Raw genomic sequence first — 26,599 nt, 5'->3', positions numbered from 1 at the left:
TCATCTGTGTAACTCAGAAGGCAGTCAAAGGACAAGCATTGGTAGACCATCTTGTTGAAAATCCTGTGGGAGGAGAATACGAACCCTTAAAAACGTATTTTACTGATGAAGAAGTGTCGTTCATTGGAGAAGACATTACTAAAGCATATGACGGTTGGAGGATGTTCTTTGATGGAGATGCAAATTTCAAAGGAGTGGGCATTGGATCAGCTTTGGTTTCGGAAACAAGTCAAAACTACCCTGTATCAGCAAAGCATAGGTTTCCATACACTAACAACATGTCAGAGTATGAAACTTGCATCATGGGGCCCAATCTAGCCATTGACATGAATATTCAAGAGTTATTGGTAATGGTGATTCAGATCTGCTTGTGCACGAGGTACAAGGAGAATGGGATATCAAGAATTCCAAGATATTTCCATATATGCACCATGTGCAGGAATTGAGAAAGATGTTCATGAAGATAGAATTTTGGCATGTTCCCAGAATTCAGAACGAGTTTGTCGATGCATTGGCCACTTTGTCATCCATGATACAACATCCAGACAAGAATTTCATTGATCCCATCCCAGTGAGAATTCATAATTAGCTGGCATATTGTGCTCATGTTGAATAAGAAACAGACAGGAAGAGTTGGTTTCACGATATCAAAGAATATTTGGCAAAAGGAAAATATCTAGAGCATGCAAACTATACTCAGAAATACACACTTTAGAGGTTGTCCAATCACTGCTTCCACATTGGTGGAAACCTGTAGTGAAGAACTCCTAATTTGGGATTGCTAAGGTGTGTCGATGCAAAGGGAGATTCTAAGCTACTTGAGAAGATACATGTTGGGACCTACGGCCCGCATATGAATGGTTTTGTCTTGGCCAAGAAGATACCTAAGGCCGGTTATTTTTGGATGACTATGGAGACAAATTGCGTCCAGTATGTCCGAAAATGCTACAAATGTCAAGTACATGTCGATATGATAAAAGTGCCACTAATGAGCTCAATGCAACAAGCTCACCTTTGCCATTCGCTGCCTGGGGAATGGATGTCATCGGTCCGATCGAGCCCACTGCTTCAAACGGGCATAGGTTTATTCTAGTAGCCATTGACTACTTCATTAAATGGGTAGAGGCTGCATCCTACAAAGTTGTAACCAAGAAAGTCATCGAAGACTTTGTCAAGGATTGTATTGTCTGCCGATTCAGAGTTCCCGAGTCCATTATCACTGAAAAATGCCACCAATATCAACAGTGATCTGATTAAAGCCATGCGTGAAACTTTCAAAATCAAGCACAAAAATTCCACAGCCTATAGACCTTAGATGAATGGAGACGTAGAAGCCGCCAACAAAAACATCAAGAAGATACTAAGGAAAATGGTAGAAAACCACAAATAATGGCACGGGAAGCTACCTTTTTCCTTGTTGGGATGCCGCACTATAGTTCGCACATCAACTGGGGCAACTCCCTACTTACTGGTTTATGGTACCGAAGCTATCATCCCAGCCGAGGTAGAGATCCCTTCTTTAAGAATCATACATGAAGCTGAAATCAGTGATGCAGAATGGATAAGGAGACGTTATGAGCAATTGTCCATTATAGATGGAAAAAGAATGAACACAGTATGTCACGGTCAGCTTTATCAGAACAGAATGTCCAGAGCTTTCAACAAAAGGGTCAAACCAAGATAGTTTGCACCAGGATAGCTGGTGTTGAAGAAGATCTTCCCACATCAAGATGAAGCCAAAGGGAAATTCTCTCCCAACCGGCAAGGTCCCTACATGGTTCATAGGGTTCTAACAAGAGGAGCACTCATACTTGGAGAAATAGACGGAGAAGTCTGGCAAAAACCAATCCATTCAGACGCAGTCAAAAGATACTATGCTTAGATGTTTCGCATTCAAATGATGTAATTGAACTACACTTAACCTGATTCCCGTTTAAGAAGGGATACGTAGGTAGCCCTGTAGGTTCAGTCATATAATAATAAAGTTTTCATTTCCCCCCTAGAACCAGAAACTGGGGCAAAATTTTGAGGAGGACACTTAAAAATCCGGAACAAGTCCAGTCGATGCCATCGCATGCCAGAAAGTCAGAAACTGGGGCAGAATTTGGAGAAGGATTCTCAAAATTCCGAAGAAGTTTCAACCAGTTTCGTCACTCACAAACGGCTGAAGGATCATCTACCAAACTGGGGCAGAATTGTTAGGAGGACCCTCAAAATTCTAACACAAGAAAGCTGCAATGTCTCTGAAATATGTTACAGTCACTAGTTCATCTAAACTTGATATTTCACTATGTTTTCTAAAATAACTCTATTTTCATCAATAATTGCATATTTTCGAAAACTCTATTTCTGTAATAGCCAGGTGTTACCCAAAGAAACTCGATCAAGGCCTCCAGAATGGAGGAGAAAGCCAGCAGACGAAGGCACGAACCAACCTCCCCTTACAAGACTTAAAATTTTTCTTTGAGCACAGGCACATCTGACGTAACCGTAGCATTCGCAAATATATACATACAGCAGAATCATTATTAATCGGGCCACCAAGCACCGAATATATCTCCAGCTAAGAGGTACTCTATTCCTATTTACCAATTGTTCACTACATAAGGCTAAGCATTGCCTTCCATTTGCATGGGACAAAGCCCTGTCCCAAAGCTTGCATGAGGCTAAGCCCTACCTCCATATCTACATAAGGCTTAATTCTGCCTTCCATTTTCATGGGACTAAGTCCTATCCCGCATCTTGTATGAGTCTAAGCCCTGCCTCCATATTTGTATAAGGCAAAACTCTGCCTTCCATCTGCATGGGACTAAGCCATGTCCTGCATTTGCATGAGATTAAGCTCTACCTCCATACTTTCACGAGGTTAAGCCCTACCTCCATATCAGCATAAGGCTAAACACTACCTTCTCTTGCATGAAACTAAGCTCTATCTCCAATCTTGCATGAGGCTAAGCCCAACCTCTATATCTGCATAAGGCTAAGCTTTGCCTTCAATTTGCATGGGACTAAGCCCTATCCCGCATCTTGCTTGAGGTTAAGCCGTTCCTCCATATTTGCATAAGGCTAAGCTCTGCCTTCAATCTACATGGGACTAAACCCTGTCCCGCATTTGCATAAGGTTAAGCTCTACCTCCATACTTGCATGAGGCTAAGCCCTTCCACTATATTTGCATAAGGCTAAGCCATGCCTTCCATCTGCATGGGACTAAGCCCTGTCCCGCATCCTGCATGAGACAAAGCTCTGTCTCCATCTTGCATGAGGCTAATCCCTGCCTCCATATCTACATAAGGATAATCTCTGCCTTCCATCTGCATGAGACTAAGCTCTATCTCCAATTTTGCATAAGGCTAAGCACTGCCTTCTCATGGGACTAAGCATTGTCCCTCCTTGCATAAATGTTGCTCTATTCCGGCACTATTTATTTTCTCCTCGTTCGGGCCAAGCTCTGCCCTCAACCTCACAAGACTAATCCTTGTCTTGTTGACTTTAGTATCGTATTATCACATCTCATGGGCTGAAATATCGCCAACTTGTCTAAAGGCGTCGTTGTCTAAAGGCATCATCCTCATAACCAGAAGACATCATACCATGGCCTAAGGATCTTTCAGTCTGCACATCATTATTCAAAGGCGTCAAAGTTCAGAGGCACCATCCCCATGGTCCGAGAACATCATTTCATGGCCTGTGAATCTCCTATCTCACAATTCATGGCCCAGAACATCATAGTCTAAAGACATCATCCGCAACGTCCAAAGACAATCTTTCATGGTCCAAAGGGAATTTGCATCACGTTTAAATTTTTGCAGTAATATACGTACTTGCATGCATCGTTTTTTGAGTTTGCAGGTGGTCCCAAAGGTAACCGTTTTTCAAACAGGAGCAACCTTCGCTCCGATTTCCGTTCATACCATTTTTACTTCGCCATTCATAACCGACTCTCATCAGTTACCCATCCTACCTCGTGATATCTAGATATCTACCCTATAATATATCCTATACACTCCAGACCCATAATTATAACTCCATCCGACATTACCCTCCACAAAAGAACCTTTGCCGAAATTGGATACCATTCTTATAACAACTCCATCGACTTCATTCACCGGTGGATCTAGAGCTATACGTGGCCTGATTCCTGTAAAACCAGGGATATGTAGGCAGCTCAAGACCAGGGTTCGGCTTGTATTTTCCAAAACGCCCATTCGGTCAAAATTGGCCATCATTTCTTTACTTGAAAAACACTTTCATCATTCCCGGGTAAAGAGGGGCAGCTGTTAATACCCAATTTTTCCCTATAATACTTTTTAAGTGCATATATACCTTCAAAACTATGCATTAGCATCAATTGATATTTTTTCATAATTTCTACATTTTTAGGGATTTTTAATTAATTTATCCCAGTATTTTATTTATATAAATAATTAATAATTCCATCACAAATGACTTTATTACAATTTCATGGCTTAATATTGCTATTTATATTTATATTACGCTTAAATTATTTCATAAATAACCATATTTACATTTTTTGGGTTACAATTGCAATGACTCTGCAATTATTTCATTATTTTACCAGAAAATAGCTTGTTGTATTTTAAAATATTGAGTAATTATTTTTAAAACATTTCTATGCATGAAAATTATTTTTTATAATTTGTTAATTATTTTATAAATTATTTTTATCAATTATTTGGGTATTTAACAAATAGCCTTTTTATTTCAGACCTAACCTCTTTTCATACTAGCCCAAACTCCTTTAATATTAGCCCAAATCCTTAAATATACCAGCCCAAACCCCTTAAGCCCAATCTGCATACACCCGACCTAATAACCTCGTTTAATCGTGGTCTTTGATCCTTTTGATCAACGGTTCACGATTAAACTATCATTTTAATTCACCTAACCCTAACCCCCCTCTCTTCATTTCTCTTCGACTGCCGTCACCCATTTCCCTCGCCCTTCCAACTCACTCTCAACTCACCATAACCCTAATCGCCATCACTAGCGAAGACCTCCCTTTTATGGTGTTTCCGCGCCTTCTCCGACCACCACTGGTCTCCTATACTCCCTGGCTCTTTGATTTCATGAGTCCTTAGAAGAATCTAGTGGAAGATTCAACCTTGTTCTGGCCTAAAAGTTGTTCACTGGCCTGTCTCAGGCCACTTTCATTTGTGAGTATGGATTTCCTCTTGCTTTTAAGTATGAATCCCTGGGTTTTTGATTGATTCTCTTCATCTCAGTTATTTTCTGAAAACCCTAGTTTCACTACTGTTCGATTCTTCTCAAATCTTTATAGATATGAGGGGATTCGAGTATTATTAGGTGTTTTTCTCTAAAAATCTCTTGTTTATTAACTACTTTGATTTTTAGTCACTCTCTCTAAACTAGGTTTCTTCCCAGACCTTCTTCAAAAAATTTTCTAATTTCAATGTTTAATCTGTTCATCTCTTTACGTATTTGGTTAATCTTTGCATGTATGCTCGAACCCTAGATGTTTCTAATGGTTACACTGATTTCTTCTATTATGTTAATTTCTGTGAATCAGTTGCACTTACTGATTCTATTTAGGGATTCAAATGTTTTCCCTGTTAAATCCAGTATTCTTTGGAATTTTTACCCTAATTGATCTCTATTGATGATTTGAACCAGCATTTCTTATTAAATCTGGTATTTCTATGAGATTTTACTTAATTGATTTCTATTTAGGGAATCTGAATAACTCTTTCCTATAAAATCAGTATTCTTTGAAGATTTTACTGATTGATTCCTATTAAATGTCCTGTTAAAATCAGTGTGTGCTAAAATTGTATTTGTTTCTTTATTTGTGACCTTAATTGATCATACTTGCCTTAGTTAGTCATCAGTACGGTTTTGGGACTTCTACTGTCTCCCTACACGGAATGATTTTGAGTCTTTGCCTTAGTTGGACCCCCTGTTGTGACCGTTAATTGATTCCCCCCCCCCAATTAAGGGGTCTATTCTGGACTACTCTATAAGAAGTGATACTGTGATTGATTTATTGCTCCTAATTGATTGAACCGTGATTCTTTTACCTTATTTTGATTCACCCCCTAAGTTCTATATATACACTTTTATTCTACCTCTCAAACATACATGAACTAAGTTTAGAGACACATACTCACACTCAAACTCTTTCTTCTTTCTCTGTTACTTGTGATAACTATTGGTCTAGCCGGCCAAAAGCCAAGGATAGACGTTGGAACTATACCTGTTTTACATTCTGCACCTTCTTTTTTAACTGGTATGTCTCTAGTTAAATTTTGAAACCCAAACTCTATGGGTTACTTTCCTATACTAGTTCAATTGGCTATGTTATTCAGTTTGTTTCCTTGTTTGCTGTTTTTATTAAGCATGTCTAAATCCTGCCTTATGTGTAATCAGCATGTTTAACTTCACTTGGTTATTTGATACTTGCCTAGCATGTTTACTTAGTCCCTGCTTACCCCCTTTAACCGATGTGATCATGTTAGCAACTTAGCCTCCTAATGAACTTGATTGACCCTAATTGTATGACTAATCCTATCCAATGCACCCCTGTTTTTCAACATGACTTCTTTTTGCATTCCTGCTCTATGTTCTCACTGCATGTTATCATGGCAAACATGTTATGTCTCTGAGTCAATAGACTTCTAAGTATTCTGTGCATTTGTTGTCTATATACTTCCCCTTTCATGTATCCTTGACATAAGCTCTATATGCCCCCAACCCCCTTCACCCTTGTGTATAAACTGTCTATTGAATGGTTGTGATTCTAAGTGCTCTGAGTCTGTATGATTGTATCCTTGCTCTTCTCAGAACTGATTTCAAAATTGTTTTCCTCTCTTAATATTTCTTAAACTTTTTCTAAAAATTTTTCCTTTCATAAAGGTTATCTCTATACTATTTTACTAAATCTTTCAAAACTATGTCAAGCACTCTCACCCTACTCTTAGACTATTAAGTTCTGCCCCTCTGGTGTGTGTACTGCTTAGGGATCCTTGAGATCCCTCTGAACTTTGGCACATCAGGGCTAGCCCTTCCACACTACACATAACCAATCCCTACTTGAGAAAGGTCTTCGTATGAGCACTACCCGGGATCCCTGAGGTCCTTAGGGAACTCTGGCACACTAGGACACACTATTGGCTATGATATTCTTGGCATCTGAGATTGTGTTGAAGGCCTGCCATTCCCAGGTTTACTTTGGGCCTGATTTAGGCTCCCTATAGTATAGCTTCATTTATTTATGTAATTTATTTGATCCTGGTTTGTAATAATATTCTTTGTAAATAGATATTGGGGTAATTATTAAAAAGGCGAGGGTTCCTATATGATTTTTGTGGGGAAACCAGGTAGAAATCATGCCTTTAGGTTTCTATATGTTGATATGCAGTAAAAATCATGCTCTTAGGCTTATATATGTGTGGATTTGCAGTAGAAATCCTACATTGGGTTTATATTATGATAGAAATCATGCTTTAGGTCTATATGTTGTGTTACTTGCATTAGAAAAATGTCATAGGTATATGTTATTTGCATTAGAAATCCTGCCTTAGGATGCTCACGTTTATTACTTTTGCATGTTAGAAAACATGTTATAAGTTCGTCACATTTTTCTGATTCTGCATAAGTTGCTACCACTTGGAAATCCCATCATTAAGTCATTACTGTAAACTTGCTTAATAAAATGACCCTCTCTCTCTGTGTGTGCATTAGCAATCCTGCCTTAGGAATCTTTTTGCATTTTCTCTAAATCGTGTCTAGGCCGCTTAAATGAATAACTGTCTATAAAAAAGGTTTTAAAACATTCCAACATGTAGATATCACGTTCTAGTATAAACATGCATGAAATCAATTTTATAACATTAATCACCTAGATCAGCATGCCTGTAGGACTGAATAGCTTTAAGTTGTTTTAGTTAGTTCTCAGAGTTATGATCGCACACAGCCCATGCCTAGGCAAGCCTTAGGTAATTAATGGTCTAAAAAACTATAAAGTTATACTCTACTTATTCGTAAAATTGCCTAGGTTTAACAAATTCTAAATTAGTAGGCTATTGATCAGGTTATATCACCTTATTTTTTTTAAAAACAATGTTGCATATTCTGTGTTTGTAATGTTCATCTAGATATCATGTCCTAGGGCCTTCTGAATTTCTTTAAAACCAGTTGTTTGAGAAGTGCTACATATTTGTTTATGTGTGGAGGTAAATATGAGCCCCTAATTGCTTCCCTATTTGACAGTCCTACGTGTTATTTATTGTCGCTTAGATTTTACCTTTTAAATACCTTAGGAGTGTCTAGAACTGCCCCAAGTGTAGAGGTCCGAAGCACCTCCGGGACCACAAGGAGGGGACGGGTAAAGCACGCTTAGAGTTTGTTAATTAAACTCGCTTATATAACCATTAAGGGGAGGGTAATGGGTAGTAAAAGGATATGATGACCTATGCGCTAATGCCACGTGTAACCCCTGTAGTTGAGGAAGGCTTACCAGGTATTGTACATATGTGATCCTATAGGCTAACCAACTTAGGACTTCCTTTCCTTAATTTACATATGTGTGCTTAGACTGTCCAAACTTCTTTAATTTAAGTATGTGTGCTTAGACTGTCTAAACTTCCTAAATTTATATATATATGCTTGGACTGTCCAAACTTCCTTAATTTAAGTATGTGTGCTTAGACTGTCTAAACTTCTTAAATTTACATATGCGTGCTTGGACTATCTAAACTTCCTTGATTATATATGTGTGCTTAGACTGCATAAACTGCCCTTATTTGCAAATGTGTGCTTAGATTGCTTACCTGTTAAATGACTAATTCACATAACTAAATTCGGCCAGGACCCATCGTTGTGGACTGCGAGGGGTGCCTAACACCTTCCCCTCAAGGTTATTTCGAGCCCTTACCCTAATCTCTGGTAATGCAAACTAGTTACATGAGTTAATTGCTATAAGTGCCCGAACGTACCTTAATCCGTTTGGTCGCGACTCTTTAAATACCCAATTCCCAGAAGGAAACAAGTTGTTCCCAATGAATGTCGAAACCCAAACGTGCAAAATACAAATGGGATAAAAATCGATCTAATGGAAAGAAAGTGCAACACGTGCTTAAAACCTAAGATCTTCGTGTTGAAGAATTTCTCAACATCTTCGGTCGAACACCTTCAATAAGTTAGTATAAAATACAAATGAAAAGAGAGAAAGTCATACCTTAGCAATAATATTGTTTGAGGAGTGATATATTCCAATTATTTGGCAATTGTTCACCGTCCATTGTACCAAGTTTCTAAGATCCCTTTACGAGGACCTGATATGGCCCTTCCCAATTTGGGCCGAGTTTCCCTTTGTTTAGGTGTCTAGTATTGAGGGTGACTTTTCTCAGAAATAAGTCCCCGATTCAATGTGATGAAGATTGGCTCTTCGGTTGTAGTATCTTTCAATGCGCTACTTTTGTGTTGCCATTCTGACGAGGGCTGCTTCCCATTTTTCATCTAGCAATTCGAAGCTAGTGCTCATAGCCTCATGATTCGAATCTTTTGTTGTGTATCAAAACCTGACGCTAGGTTCCCCAACCTCTATCGGATTAGAGCTTCAGCGCCATATACTAAAGAGACGGTATTTCCCTCGTGCTAGATTTTGACGTTGTTAAATACGCCCAAAGAACTTCGGGTAATATTTCTCTTCATTTTCCTTTAGCATCTTTCAATCATTTCTTTAGATTCTAAATTATGGTCTTGTTTGTTGATTTGGCATGTCCGTTCCCATAGGATGATATGGCATCGACAATATCCTTTTTGTTTTGTGATCCTAGAGGAACTTCGTTACTTTGTTGCCGATAAACTGTTTTCCATTGTCGCATACTATCTTGGCAGGTATCCTGAATCAGCATATGATGTGATCCCAGATAAAGTCTATAACTTCTTTTTCTCTAACTTTCTCAAAAGCATGTGCTTCAACCCACTTAGAGAAGTAGTCAGTCAAATAAAATGAATTTAGCTTTACCTGGGGCTGATGGCAAAGGACCGACGTTGTCCATCCCCCATTTCATAAATGGCCCTGGGGATAGGACTGACTGAAGTTGCCCTCCGGGTTGGTGGATCATCAGTGCATGTCTTTGGCACTTGTCGCATTTTCGAACGAATTTCTTAATGTCCTTTTCCATATCGACCCAATAGTATCCTGCTCTAATGACTTTTTAAATCAGTGATTCGGCACCGGAATGGTTTCCACAAGTACCTTCGTGAATTTCTCGTAGAATGTAATATGTGTCTCCCGAACCTAAACATATTGCCAATGGTCCATCGAACGTCCTTCTGTATAATGTTCCATCTTTGGCCAATGTGAATCATGCAACCTTTGTTTGAAAAGTCCTTGATTCCTTACGGTCCGATGGAAGCTTCCCGCTTTTTAGATACTCGATATATTTATTACTCAAATCTCAAGTTTGTCTTGTGGAGTTTATTTCGGTGTGCCCTTCTTCGATTACTAATCTTGAAAGTTGCACAATCGTCCCCAAGCTAAGTTCATCATCTTCGATCGATGACCCCAAATTTGCAAGGGCATCGGCTTCGCTATTTTGTTCCCAAGGTACATGCTATAGCATCCATTCTCTAAATCGATACATAGACATTTGTAATTTATCTAAGTACCTCAACATTCGATCTTCCCGAACCTCGAAAGTCCTATTGACCCAATTCACCACAAGTTGGGAGTCACACTTGGCCTTGATGACCTCTGCTCCTAAGCTCTTAGCTAGCTCGAGACCTGCAATCACGGCCTCATACTCAACCGCATTGTTAGTCAATTTCGATGTTTTGATAGACTATCTAATTGTACTGCGTATGGGCAACTTCAAAATGATGCCTAGCCGGACACCTTCACATTTGAAGCACCATCTGTGAAAAAGGATCCACACCTCAAAGGATGTACCTGATTTTTGCAATAATTCCCTTTCGACCTCGGGTACGAGGTCTGGCGTGAAGTCGGCCATGAAGTCTTCCAAGATTTGAGACTTGATGGTTGTTTGGGGTTGATACTCAATATCGTACCCGCTAATATCGACGGCCCATTTGGCCAGTCGGCCCGAGAGTTTGGGCTTGTGCAAAATGTTGCGAAGGGGGTAGGTGGTTACAACACAAATTGTGACATTGAAAATATGGTTTTAATTTCCTAGATGCGCTTATTAAACCAAGCTCTATCTTTTCTAAGTGTGGGTACCAGGTCTTGGCTACACCCAAGGTTCAGCTAACGTAGTAAACAGGAAATTGTGTACCTTGCTCTTCTCAAAATAGGACACTGCTTATCGCAACTTCCAAGACTACCAAATATAAGTAGAGTTGCTCGTCTGCCTTTGGAGTGTGAAGCAACGGGGCTCTCGAAAGATACCGCTTTATCTCTTCTAACGCCCGTTGGCATTCCGGGGTCCAAGTGAAATTGTTCTTCTTTTGGAGCAGTGAGAAGAACCTGTGACTTTGATCGAAACACCTCGAGATGAACCGACCTAACGCGACTATTTGCCTTGTTAATCTTTGTACGACCTTAACACTTTCCACGACTGTGATGTCTTCGATTTCCTTGATTTTATCGGGGTTGATTTCGATTCCCCAATTTGACACCATATAGTCGAGGAACTTGCCCGAACCGACCCCGAATGCACATTTCTCGGGGTTGAGCTTCATACTGTATTTTCTCAATATGTTGAAGGTTTCCTGCAAATGTGTAAAATGGTCCTCTGCGCATAGGGACTTAACTAACATGTCATTAATATAAACCTCCATTGACTTACTTATTTGTTCTTCGAACATTCGATTTACTAGGCGTTGATAAGTGGCACCAACATTTTCTAACACAAACAACATTACATTATAGCAATAAGTACCGTAATTAGTAATGAATAAAGTTTTTTCCTGATCCTCTGGGCTCATTTGTATTTGGTTGTACTCGGAGTAGGCATCGAGAAAGTTGAGGGTCTCGTGTCCGGCCGTGGCATCGATCATGCGATCAATATTTGGCAAAGGAAAAGAATCTCTAGGGCCTACTTTGTTTAAGTCTTTATAGTCTACACATATTCTGAGTTTATTCTCTTTTTTAGGGACTATGACTACGTTTGCTAGCCATTCGGGATATTTTACTTCCCGAATGGACCCTATTTTGAGAAGTTTGGTTACCTCATCATTGATGAATGCATGCTTAACCTTGGATTGTAGCATTCTCATTTGCTTTACCGACCTGCACTTTGGGTCCAAGCTCAATCGATGAGTGGTAATCTCCGGTGGGATCCCTATCATGTCAATATGGTACCAAGCAAAACAATCCATATTTTTAATAAGGAATTTAATGAGTTTTTCCCTGAGTTCAGGATAACCTCGTGCCTAGGGAGACCTTTCAATTGGGCACGTGCTCAATCAATATTACTTGTTCCAGCTCTTCAACCGTGGACATCGTGGCATCGAAATCATCGAGGATTACAAAGGTTTGAGGTATTATATAATCATCATCCTCGAAAGTTTCCTGTTGCTCTGATATGGTCGAGGCCGGCGACTATGGTTGCTATTTGACTTCTTGCTTTCCCTTCAATTCCGGTCCTTTCATTGATGATAGTGCCGATACTGGTATTACTTCATCAATTGCAAACATCTATTTGGCTATGTGTTGTTCGTCATCCACCATTATGATTCCTTCTAGCGTTGGGAATTTCAAAACTTGATGAAGCGTTGAAGGTATTGTCCTCATATTATGAATCCAAGGTCTTCCGAGTAGCAGTATCTCATTTCACCATCGATTATATGGAACTTTGTTTCCTGGATAGTCCCGGCTACTTTTACCCGTAAAATGATCTCCCTTTTGGTGGTTTCACTCGCCATGTTGAAATCATTGAGTACTCGAGCCGCATGCATGATTTGATCCTGGAGGACGAGTTGCTCCACGACCCCTGATTGAATAATATTTGTCGAGCAACCTGGATCAACCAACACATGTTTAACTTGAATTTTATTCATAAGGAGAGATATTATCACTGCATCGTTGTGAGGCTGTTCGATCCCTTCTGCATCCTCATCATTGAAAGATAAGGTAACTTCTGGTAAGTAGTCACGGGTACGCTTCCCCCTTGTGATTGTAACTTTGGTGCGTTTAAATGTCGGACCCTGAGGAATATCGACCCCACCAACAATCATATGAATCACGTGTTGCAGTTCCTCCTGTTCATTTTTCCTGTTTGCATCCCTGTCTCTGAAGTGATTTTAGCTCGGTCACTTAAGAACTCTAAAAAATGACCTTCACTGAATAAACGAGCGACTTCCTCCCTTAATTGTCTGTAGTATTCAGTTTTGTAACCATGGGTTCTGTGGTATTTTCACACTTGATTCGGCTTCCTCTGAGATGGATCGGTCTGTAAGGGTCTGGGCCATCTAGTGTCCTTAATCCAACCGATGGCTGATACAATAGCTGATGCATCGACGCTGAAGTTGTATTTTGGCAATCGAGGTGCTTCCTTGGATCCGGAATCCCGATCGAAATCACTTTTGCTCATAAGCCCTCGGGAACTCTATCCTCGATCATTCCTTTTATCATTCCTTATGGGGTTGTGTCCAGGTCCGTTATTTCTCTGATCTCCACTGTATGGCTGGTACCTGTCTCTATTTGATTGTGGTTACCGATTGGCATCCCTTTTAACTCTGTCCACGAACCTGTTGGGATAAATCGAACCAACTGCAATTTCCAATTGATCATCTTCGACCCTAATCTTTGACTTATACCGACTATGTATATCGGCCCAAGTGATAGCTGGATATTCAATTGAATTTTGCTTTAAATGTTGTGAAGCTATGGAGCTCCGAGTGTCGAAACCTTGTGTAAAAGCTTGAACAGCCCATTCACTGGTGACTGGAGGAAAATCCATTCTTTCCGTTGGGAACCGAGATACGAATTCTCTGAGCATCTCGTTATCCTTTTGTCTTACTTTGAAGAGGTCTGATTTCCTTGTTGCAACTTTAATGGCTTCGGCATGGGCTTTCACAAAATAATCTGCAAGCATAGCAAACGAATCAATAGAGTGGAGTGGCAAATTATGGTGCCATATCATGGCACCTTTCGGTAAAGTTCTTCAAAATTTATTCAATAGAACGGATTCAATCTCATCATCTTCTAAGTCACTTCCCTTTATTTCGCATGTGTATGAAGTGACGTGTTTATTAGGATCGGTGGTCCCATTGTACTTGGGGATGTCTGGCATACAGAATTTCTTTGGAATGGGCTTCGGAGCCACACTTTGAGGAAAAGGCTTCTGCACAAACTTCTTCGAATCCAAACCCTTTAGGATCGGGGGTGCCCCTAGTATTTGATCAACCCGTGACTTGTATGTTTCTACCTTTTTTATCATTAGCCTCAATTTTTATTCTCTTGATTTAATATATTTAGTGAGCTCCTCGAGCATCTTCATGATGGCGAGGTCAGTTCCTGATCCATTATCGTTCAATTTCTCCTGTACAGGTTCGACCCTATGAACAACTTCCTGTGATGTATCAAGTTCGATTCTGCTTGGTACCCGATTCTGATTTTGGAGTAGCACTATCACAGCCTGCTGAGTTTGTAACATTTCAAATATCATTTGAAGGTTAAACCCGCCTTCTCTACCACTGTGTGCATTCTGATCGGCTGCCCGGGCGTCTCTGCGGATGCTATTTTTAGGGTCGGCGCCTAAATTTCCATAAAGCGCAACACGAGAATTGACATCGATTGGATCTACGGCATGTGATCCATCGGGATTGATTGGAGTTACTCCGTTTTCCGGGAGACTATGTGCTCGTTCTCGCCATAGAGACCAAGGCTGGTGTTTGTGTGAGTGGGCACTGCTTGAGAGTTTGACAAATTGATTCCTGAAATCAAAGAGACTCACGAGAACAAGTGTAAAAGTAGTGTGTGTTATGAGGATTAATACTAGGCAATTATTATTATCCTTAGTCCCACAGTGGGCGCCAAACTGTTTACCCTAAAAATTTGATAACAATTAAACTTATAAAGTGGTTTTAAGGATACGCGATTTCACCTAATACCAATTGATAAATGTAAATATAAGTGATGCAAATTGACAATAATGTAAAGCAAACCAGCGTTGGATAGAGCCCTCAAGCTTGAATACGCTTGAGCTAGTTATGCAAGAACAATTAAAATGCAACAAACTAATAAACAAGAGAATGTAAACTAAAGAGAGAATATTGTATTGCTTTGATATGTGTGAATGTAAGGTGTCTACAAATGATTGGAACCCCCATTTATATAGTAGAGGAATCCTAATTATGGTACCATTCTAATTGCGAAAGTAAATCCCATGATTGGCACAAATAACCGCCCTTGATTTAATCTGTTTCCAGACTCCCGCCGTGATCTTCGACCGGTTACGAATATCTCGCTTTTCTGTTATTTTTATTCATTCGAAATCTGTCATATATGGCCTCGGTCGATGTTGGCCTTGGTCGTTGTTGGCCTCGATTTTGGCAGGAACTTCGATCTTTAGACTCGGTGTCTCGTCTTCGAGTTCAGGTTTGATTCATTATGAGACTACCCCCCGATGCGTTCCCTTGTCTCGATCAGATAGCACAATCGGATAGGCCTGGTTTTAATCGTATACATTGTGTGACTTAGTCTTGGGGTTGTACTACACTGGTTGTGTTTAGGCTTTGTTATAATTGTATTTGATACTTTTTCTATTTTGGGATTATGTTTGTCTTTAATTATAGTATGACACTGTTAATTAAAGGAATTTGGCTATATTTTTTGTGGATTGTGAGTTAACTTGCTTAGCAAGTACAACTAGGTGTCATCACAGGATAATGTGAGATTTTGGGTCGCGATATTTACCTATTCGTTGAACCAAGTTAACCGGACCTACCCAATGACACATATACTTTTTAAAGGAAATAACCTCTTTATGTTGGAGTAGGTTTGGTAGACCCATACCAGTTTAATTATTCCCAACAAAATAGTACAAAAGAGAGGGGGTATAAAGCCTAACCTCTCATAGTATTTGAGGGGTTAGCAAGGTCACTCCTTTACATTTGAGGATCTTATCTATGCAAGATTCTAAACTGATAGCTATCCAAAAATAGGTTAAACCAAAATCTAGAAGTATAAATAAATGAGGAGTACTCCTGTTTTACATTTTGAGCTTCCAAAAAAAGGAACCAGAACTAAGTTAGAGGAATTAACCATAATCAATATAGTAACTATCTTTTTTGACCTAATTCTGAATGTGGGGAGGTAATTTTGATCCATCTTCGGTGCAACTCAAACTTGTCTAGGCAAAGAAGCTGCCACAGTGAAAATGGACCTGCATTTACTGTCCAAGTTTGCCATTGAGTGTGCCACTGTATTGGCTTCTCTGAAGCAACGAGAACCTCAAACTGTCGTCCTTGATGATTTTTCTGAGTTGCCAAGTTTATTTCATGACTCCATTTAACATGGAGTCAAACTCAACATAGACCTATGAATATTGATTCTGAATGCATCACGGTATCCCAAAAATCATTGCCCTTGCTTCTGGTAAGTTATTGAAGCATATCTCATAGTAATCAAAATGTCATCCTGTAGTTTCTAAGAATATCACCTCCCCCTGCTTGTCCATTATTATCTTTGGAGTAGCCATCTAAGTTAAATCAATTCAGGTTTGTCGCATTTAATTATTTGATCAGAAACTGCTACTTAACCTATACTTCAAAGTAGGTACATAATAGAAAGCGACAAATCAAAGAATAAATTTTCGAAAAGTTGTGTTGGTAGACAAATAATTTTTCTTAAAAAAATATATTAAGCTAATCGTTAAAACAATTGAATAAATTTTGTTGAAAAATTTAAAGCGACTAGGGTACGCGCTTTGCGCGTGTACCTATGCCGATGTGCATATTAAAGAATTATAGTATTATTATTATTATTATTATTTCATAATGCATTTAAAGTATAAAATAATAAAAAAGTGTAAGTTCCCAAAATAATTAATAAGTGACCATATGAAGTTTAAAAATGACAAATGTTGATTCACTACTAAAACAACTGGAACTAGCTACGAACTTTGTCGCTAGTCTGTCGTTAAATCGCTCGTAGCTATTAGAATTTCTTGAAAATCTTGTTTACTGTGAAAATGGTAATGACAATTAAATTTATTAATGGGACTCTAAAAATACGTGATCTATTTTTATGCTATTTATTAGAGCAGTTGATGCTAGGCGTATGAAGACAAGAGATGAAATGCGAACTAAAATAGAACTATGATCGAACCGAGAGATCAGCTATTCTAGCCTCGAACTGACTGATGAGGGGTCTTGAGGTCGATGCCTGGGCTTGCGTTCGAGCTATTGGGAGTAGCCGGGAAGGGACTAACAGTTGAGATATAATCAAAAGGAGGCTCTTTATGGCCAATATCAAGCAATAGATGAAGAACAAATATGAAAGCAATAAATGGGCCGGTATTCTCGAGCGAGTAAGTTAGAGAGAAAAGAGAGAGAGAGAGAGAGAGAGAGAGAGAGAGAGAGTTGTTATTGATCTTGTGTAGAATAGTTGGAGACATAGCATCCCCTTACAAAGTGGTGAGGATCCCCTTTATATAGGAGGGGAAATACAACATAGTACAGAATGCATTAATTGTAAAGATACGGAGATGGGACGGCTGAACATGATATTAGACTCTACTGGTGTTATATGCTCGCCTCGGGAGTTCCCCACCCTCGGGATCATTGGGTCGAGCACAAATGAACCTCGAGGGAGAGAACTCGACCGCAACCCCACAACCTCGAGATATCGATATGATTCCCCGAAAATACCTTAATTGCGAGAAATCGGACCCTCCGATTTTACCGTATACAAATAGTCTCCACGTTTCCTAGAATGAAGTAATAGGAAATGATTTTGAACCATTGTCTAGAGCTCATCATTGTCGTGACGTCAACCGATAAGAGCATTAATTTCCATGTTCCAGAAAAACGTGCAAAGGTCGTCGTCAAATGCAATAATCGAGGAACCAATGAACTGCCATTGGCTCGTCCTTTTCGCTGCCCAAGCAGTTCCTATAAATGCATCAACTTTTTGACACTCCTTAATTTCTCCCCATCTTCAAATTCACAAGTCGGAACCCATTGTCTTTTATACTCTTTTATCTTGTTTTTAGGGAATTTTTTACCATTGATATGGCGAGGACTTCCAGAACGGTTCCTCGGCGAAACGAGGTTGCATCATCATCTCGACCGTCTAAGGAAAAGGTTAGAGTGATTCCTTCCTTAGAGCAGTGTACACCGCCTAATCTCGATATGTCAAAGGATTTTAACATCGATACCACTTCATCCACACCAGGCCAATGCGAGCACGTGTCCCGATATATTAGCGTCATGACCAACATACAAACGGTGAGGACGGACTGCTGATAGAGCAAGGCAGTGGGGGTGGAGATTCCCGGTCCCAATGAGAATATAACAGACTATAAGGCCAGCTTCCTTTACGTGTATACCTACTCATTCACCTTGGGTCCTAATAATTCTTCCGAATCCACTCCTCCTAATAATTCTTCTGAACCCTCCAACCCCCCCCCCCTCCGGTGATAGATCCGGTTATCCTCGACATCTTTGTCGAGTACCAAGTGATGCTGGGTCAGAGCTATCCTTCTTTCTAGAGGATAGTGTTGATGCTCCGCCATTTCACCGAAGGGGTTGGGGGTGAGACATTTACCCTCAACCATTTGATCAGGATGTATAGCCCTCGATTTTATCGAGGTTGATTAGGCTCCATCATCGATCCAAAAAATCATTCTTCTCGAGCATCGACGAGGAGAAGTATCGAGGGTGGATGAGCAGATTTGTCCGGGTGAAGACCTCAGATATCATCCCGGCCTGGAGGATGCCTTTTCCGGAGAGATGGAACGCGCAACATAAACAATTTTCCCTTAACCAGTTTTCACTACTTTTCTTTTGAAATAACGACCTCTTTGTGCCTCGTGCAGTCGTTGCTTGGTACCCCGAGGAGGTTTTGGATTTGTCGGGATGGATCAAGCAGTTGGACAAGGCGTTACCATATCTTGCTTGATCTTGGACCAACCTAGCCAAGAAGCGATGGGTGGCCAAGAATCATGGTAGAGTTTCTTTACCGCCTACGCCTTGTATTTCTATTTCTTCCTGCGCCCTTAGAGGTGACATCTTGTGGTTACTGTGCCTGTGCGGGTCTTGGCGAGAATATGCAGATGAGGTTGCCCCCTAGCGGCGAAGTAGAATCTTTGGAGCCCGGCAAGGGAAAATAGAGAAAAGGCAAGGCAACGGTCGCCCTTCCTACGGCAAAGAAACACAGGTCACTCGAGCATCGAGCCGCTACTAGGACTTCTGCTTCAACTTCAAGGGCGAATCTTGACAGCAAGGAAGAGGATGATGATGAATGCCAGCTAGCGCAGAGGACGAGGTCGAATGTGAGAGCCTCACATGTGCCTCGATCGGAGGCTGCTGAGTCCGGAATGACTGACTCTGGTCGGTTTGGTAAACTGGAGACCCTTGACGAGGGTGTTAATGCGGAATTAAATCGCGCAACCGAGTTCGATGTAGTTTTTGTTCGGGGGATCACTGCCATTGATCCTGAAAGGTCAGAGCCCGGAGCTTTTCAGGAGCAGGGGTTGCCTTCTGGAGAAGTCGGCGACATGAACCATTTCTTCTCATGCTTCCAGGTCTCATCAGGGAAACTAAGGGACGCTCAAGAAGTGGTCAGTGTCAAAGCAGGGATTCCTCTCCGGGGGGGGGGGGAGGCTCTATTGCCAACATCTTTGACGGTGTTAGTGATAGTGTCGATCTTGATGTTCCCGGCGCCGTCAAAACGGCAGAGAAATTCATGTGGCAGGTGATAGCCATCTCTCGTGCATTTCTTTTATCCTTCAGGCATCATTCTCTATCTTTCTAACTTTTCTACTATGCCGCAATGCAAGGATATGTACGATCATGCCTTCCTTTAGCTCCGTGAGGAGCTTTCTTACCATGAAAAGGAGTGTAAGAAACTTACCTCGATGTTGTGGGATTCGGAGGCTCGCTCTGCCCGGGGAGGGAAAGAACTGGGAGAGCTCCTAGCTGCTTTGGAGACGATGCTCCGGGAGAAGGCCAACCTTGCTGCGCATGTATTTTACCTTGCCTGTACCCGACTTTTGCTCCCGTATTCCGACGTAAATTGGATTACCTTTATTTTGTAGGTCGAGCAGAATGGCTCGCAAATTTGCCAACTGAACACGGAGATCTTTGGGCTAAGGAAGTAGAAATGAAGTAGCGACTGGGGAGTTGGAGACATCCCAGGATCTTCTCAAGGATGCTCGCAAGGAGGTTGCTGCTTTGGCCGCGGCTAAGTCCGAGGTTGAATGAGACGCTGCCATTTATTTGGAGGACACAGCCACGATGCATAAAATAGCTCTTGACATATCGATAGCAGCTGAATAGAAGCTAGCTCGAGCCATTAAGCATGCTAAGGCGGAGGCGAGAAGCAAAACCTTGGAGGAAATCAGAGCCAGAGGTATCGACCTGTCAGCTGATCTCGAGGAAGCCCGCAAATTGGAGAGAGAAATGTCATTTTTAATTATCCTCGATGAGGGCGAAGATAGTGGTGACAAGGAGTAGTCTCCGAGTCATTTTGTATCCCCTCATTTTCCCTTTGTATGCAGCCCCTGGGGGATGGATTTTGTAAATATGTCTTTTGTAGATACGTTTTTTGGCAATGCAAAAAAGAGGGATTTTCCTCTTGTCAGCTTTTTTCAGTCTCTTTTTCCTTTGCTCCTTTTCTTTTGCGATTTAGCTTTTGACTTTCGACGTTTGCCTTTTGGAGCCTGTTCTCGGGCAATCGGGATCCTCAAACTGGCCATGCCTCGGGGTTAAATTGACAACTTCTATCGGACCGGTGCTGGTGACATCGGAAAGCCCCCGAGGCCTTGCAGCTTTTTGAGTTTTGCTGGGTAACAACATTTGTTTGATCCGGTAAAGGGGGGCCCAAGGTGATTCCTACAGTACGTTTCCCTAGGAGAGGGTGATACCAACACAGCCAGAATTAATTAGCCCCCTATAGTTAGGTGGCCAGTTGTTGCTTTGCCCTTATATATTCATCTATCCGCTTTTCCAATGGTGATTTTTGCTCTTTTGATAGACTATCTTTTCTGCAAAGCCTGGCGCTTTATGCTAGTCCTTCTGCTCCCCTAATTCAAAATTTTTGCTCAGACCCACATCTTTCCTCTCCTATTCTTCCATAGTCATGACTACTATGTCGACGTCCGACCATGGGGTGGAGGGGAGTTCTTCCTGTGTTTTGCATTCAGTTGGCACCAACGGCTCACCTCCGATGTCAGGTGAGCGAGGCTCGGGGTGCCCTACCTCGAGGAGAGGTGTCACGCCGGGGAGACCTCCCAATGTTCCAGGTCACCAAGAGCATGTGTCGAGGATTATCTCGTCAGTGGGAGAGGAAATCCTCGAATCGATCAGAAAAGATTGCGGATTGGGCAAAGGCATGGTATTACAAGTACCTTCTCCCGAGGAGAGCGTCATGACCTACGTCGAGGGATTTTTGAGTGTATACATGCATGTTTTTGCATCGGGTTCCCCCGACCGGGTCATGCTTGATTTCTGTCGGAGATATCAGGTTACACTGGCATAGGCTCATCCCTTCATTTGGAAAATAGTGCAGGCGGTGAGATATTTCGCCAATAAGGCCGGGATAGAGTTTACCCTTAGCCATCTCGTGAGGCTATATCGGCCACTGCATTACCGGGGCTTGATTGCTCTTCAGTATCGATCCACTCGAGCTCCTATCGCTGGTAATGAGGAGGATGAGGGCCGTGAATGGATGAATCGGTTTGCTCGACTTATGATAGGCGCCGGTGGCAGGATCTGTCCAAAGGGAGATGGGAGGCGAAGCAGTGGTAGGTGTCCAGCATTTTACTTCCTAGAAAATGGCGCTTTTTTTGCCGGCTTATTTAACTCAACTGTCGCAGGTGCTGGGGGTTCTTTTGAAATGAGGTCGTGTCCTCAAGGGGAGGAAGAGATATTGATGGCCTCGCGATAGAGGAGTGATGACAAAAGCAAAGATGCTCCAGGGTGCGAAAAGGCTTGTAGTAAGGCGACTCCTTCTCAATGGTTAAGGAGAAGCGATTCGGTCGATCGGCCACCTTATGAAAGCAGTACACCATCGGATGTTGCTTTGTAGTGAGGCCCCGTTGTGGGAAGCTTTGGATAGAGAGAAATCCTTTAAGCTTCGCGGAAAAGGAAAGAGAGCTGGTTTCCTTGTGGCGCGAGGTGGATCGGATCCGGAGCTGTGAGATCCGTCTGGAGAAATAGGTACCCTGTATTTTATCCTGCCTGCACTCCCTTTTTACCTTGGCGTCTTGATGTTTTGATATTTCAGTTGGAGGACAAGGCGGAGGAACTGGGATAGCTCTGGGGTGAGGTTGGTCGAGCCAAACGTAAATTCAACGAGCTGCAGACGCATGTAAGTGCCCATTTTGCAGCTAAAGAGAGTGCTCTATCCATGGTTTCTGCTCTTGAGGTGCAAATCCAGACCATTCGCGCGAATGAATTTGCTCGGGCGAATATGATTTCAAGGCTCTCGTCCGATCTTTCGAAGGCGAAGACCGAGGTGGTAAATGTCCGGGCCAAGGTTGTGATGAGCAATACCAGGGCGAGACAGAAAATGGTGGCCTATTCGAAGAGTGCTGCCATTGCTAAAGCTGAACTGAAGAGAACCCTCAATCGTGCAAACAGTAGCAAGGAGTATGCGAGGTGCAGATCCCGGAGGAAAGTCCTCGGGGAGGTTCATGCCAGGGGCTTTGATCTCTCGGGGGAGATTGAACAAGCCAAAGGGGAGGGGTATGATGCCAAGTTCTTTCTGTCCGATGCTGAAGACGGCAATGAGGGGGCCGCCAGGCCATATGCCTTGTTCTTGTATACATAACTTTTCACAACATGTTGTAGATAGAGGGGAACCCCGCAATTTGTGTCTTCTGTATTTCTGTTCGCCAGGATTTCAATCGGGCCGATTTAACCTTTGAATTAGTAAGAGTCTCCGAACCCATAATACAGTCCTGAGGTTCGTTAATCTGGTGACATCGACTTTTATCATTTTCTTTTGGGCGTACATATTTTAACTATTTTGGGTTCAGTCTCTGAGTCGGGCTTCGACTCGAGCTCAATCGACCCTCAAGTATTGCATCTGCATGGGATTGCGACAATGGCTCTTATGCCTTGGGTCAAAGCGACCTTTTATATATGTGTCACTAAGGCTCATGAAGCTGGCGGTGATGGCTCTTACGCTTTTGCCCTTAGGCATGTATAGTTAACTATTTTCGATCCGGTCTTCGAATCGGGTTACGAATCGAGCTCACTTTGATCCTCAAGTGTTCAAATTTTTAAGCTGGCGCCAGTGGCTCTTACGCTTTAGGTCGTTGCAACCGTTTAGTGTGTGGCCCTGAGGCTCGTTTGGCTAGCGACAATGGCTCTTACGGTTTTGACCTTAGGCATGTATAGGCTTTGTTTTCCTCTCGTTAAGGACTTTTTTGAAATAATTTTGCCTGACCCATCGTCGGTTCGGGAAGAACCTCGATTTCAAGTCGTTAGCGGCGATGTTCGAGCACCTCAAAATGTTTAGCTCATAGGCTGATTAGCTCAAAGCCTTGTGATTTGGAGCTGACATGGTCGAAGCTCGTTTGCCTATTCTAGGGTAGCCTGTTTTAACCAGTTCTTTTCGAAGTAGATTTGAAGTAATGGCATGTGATTTTGTAGCGACGGTCAGGCATCCCCAAGTCGCGTTAATTTGGCTGGTGCAGCCGTATTTGTAATGACCCGACCGGTCGTCTTGAGCTCTAGTGCGTTGTTCAGCAATTTGGGGCCATGAGCAGCTTCACTTCAGGTATTATGACTTGTACGCATGATAGGAATTGAATTCTGGGGAATTCTGAGTTGATTTGGAAAGGGAATTCTCATTTCGGAAGCTTTAAATTGAAAATTAACTAATATTGGATTTCAGAGTAAACGACCTCAGAATCGTGATCTGAAGGTTCCAGTAGGTTCGTATGATGATTTTGAACTTGGGCGTATTCCCGGATCGGGTTTTGGATGACCCGAAAGCGTTTTGGTGCCTATTGTGGAAGTTAGTATTTTGGAAGAAATTTCATAAGTTTGGGTTAAGTGCATTTCAGTATTATCGATATCCGTTTGGGATTCCAAGTCTGGGAGTAGCTCCGTATGGTGATTCTGGAGTTGGTAGCATGATCAGAAGTGAATTCGAAGGTCCGTAGGTGATTTTGAAATCATTTGGGTAAAGATAGAAATTTGAAGGTTTTTGAGAAGTTTGACCGAGAGTTTGACTTTTTGATATCGGGGTCGGATTCCAATTCCAAAAGTTGGAGCAGCTCCATAATGTCGAATATGACTTGTGTGCAAAATTTGAGGTCAATCGGACGTGATTTGACGAGTTTCGACATCGAATGTAGAAGTTGGAAATTTCGACGTTTAATTGGATTGGAGTACGATTAATGATTTCGACGTTGTTTGATGTGATTTGAGGCCTCGAGCGAGTTTGTATCATGTTTTGGGACATGTTAGTATAATTGGTTAAGGTCACGAGGGCCTCGGGTGGATTTTGAAAGGTTAACGGAATAAATTTCGGACCAAAGAGTTGCTGAAATTTTCTGCAGAAAGCTGTTTTGACAGCAACTAGTGCAATCGTGAAGCTAAATGTGGAAGCTTATATATTGAAATCTATAAGGAATCTGAACATTTACAAAACATAAAAGTTGTTGCCCTTGCATTCTAGTTTCCATAAAGTTACACCATTCATGATTTGGATATTTTAGCAGAAAGTTATGATCTATTGAAGATGGCTAGTGGAGCATTTTCGATAGAATTTTCTGATGCATGGAGCCGAATTTTAGAAGCTCATATCTCGAAATATATAAAGAGTTCTATGGTGTGAAACCTATCAAACAAAAGATATTCGAGTCTAGTTTCTAAATCTTCAAACCGTTTGTCATTTGGATATTTTCACGAGGAGTTATGGGTGTTTTAACAGAAGGTGTATAGCAGGGGAAAATTGTTATAGGATGTACAACCTGCACATCGCAAGGAACAACTCGAAGAAGCCTGGGCAGATTGTTTTAAACACGAGTTTTGGCCCATTTCTTTATTTCTTTCATTTGGCTTGGACGATTTTGGAGAGCTCAAGGAGGGATTTTCACCAAGCAACACGTAGTAAGTGATTTTTTCCTATTTCTGAGTTAAATATGTGATCTTACATGGATTTAGATATGGAAAATTAGCATAAATTTGGAATTTTTGGGGAAGACCTAGAATTTGGAATTTTGGACTTTTACCTTGAATTTGAGCATGAAAATTAGAGCAAATTGTATATTTGAGTTAGTAAAGCTATGGGTAGAATTTATCTTCGAGAAATTTCGGAATCTGGATGTGTGGGCCCGAGGGCATTTTGGTCAAATTTTCGAGCGGAGTTGGGAACTTATATAATTTGAATTGTTACAAGTATTAGTGTGAATTTTTATTGGTTTGCCCGTTGTTTAAATAGTGTTGGGGCGTTGTGCATCAATTGGAGTCGTTGGAAGGTCTTGGAAGCCGGTTATGGAAATTTCGGAGCGAGGGGAGTCTCCTTTCTAACCTTGTAAGAGGGAATTGTCCCCATAGGTGAGTTAATTGGTTATGTGCTCCTATTTGCGGGGGTTACGTACGCATGAGGTGACGAGAGTCCGTGCGTTGCTACTATTATGCTTTAGTCTGGGTAGTTTAGGGCCCAAAAGCATGCTTTCTTGTAATACTTGCAACCTTGTTGACAAACATAAAATGCTTAAAACATATCGAATGTGTAAATAAATTTCTAAGAAAGACTAGATATCATTTCTTGACTTTTAAAAGAGAAATTTGTCTTTTCCTAAATATTTGCTCCTTGATGTATTATTGATTTGATTGTTTGAATGTGTTTATCTATTGTGGAACGTGTTGAACGCCTCGGTAGATTAAATAGATGCATCTATGGTTCGCGCCATTCGACCCTCTGACAGTGCACAGTTTAAATATTGTTGGATCGGGTCATACATCCTCGGCAAGATTTGCACATGCTGTATTGCTTGCCTTGGAATTTATTGAAGTGATGTTGTTCCTTCCCAGCTTAAGAATAAATGTATAAATGACGAAAAGGAATTTGGAAATTTCCTATAAAATAAAGAGTTGTTTACTTGCTTCATTCTATTGAATTACAATCATGTTTATAAAAATCCACGATTTAATATATTGTTGATGTAACATTATTGGACCACTAGTAAGTGTCGAAGTCGACCTCTCGTCTCTACTTCTTCAAGATTAGATAGGCCAAATCCTAAGGGGTATTTCTCACTGTCACACCTCCTTTTTGCGCGCCCCGCCCCGAAGGGTAAAATGCGCGAGGGAGTTTTTTCCAATTTAAGTGACAATATTCGAAATGGGATTATTTATTTAATTCAGAGTCGCCACTTGGGAAAGGTTTGGCTTTTGGTGTCCCAAGTCACCGGTTTATCTTGAATCCCAAATCGAGGAAATTTTCGACTTTCCAAATGAAGTCTGCGA

This window comes from Nicotiana tabacum, chromosome 1 (assembly GCF_000715075.1).
Source record: "Nicotiana tabacum cultivar K326 chromosome 1, ASM71507v2, whole genome shotgun sequence".
NCBI classification, from domain to species: Eukaryota; Viridiplantae; Streptophyta; class Magnoliopsida; order Solanales; family Solanaceae; genus Nicotiana; species Nicotiana tabacum.
This window is presented reverse-complemented; position numbering follows the sequence as displayed.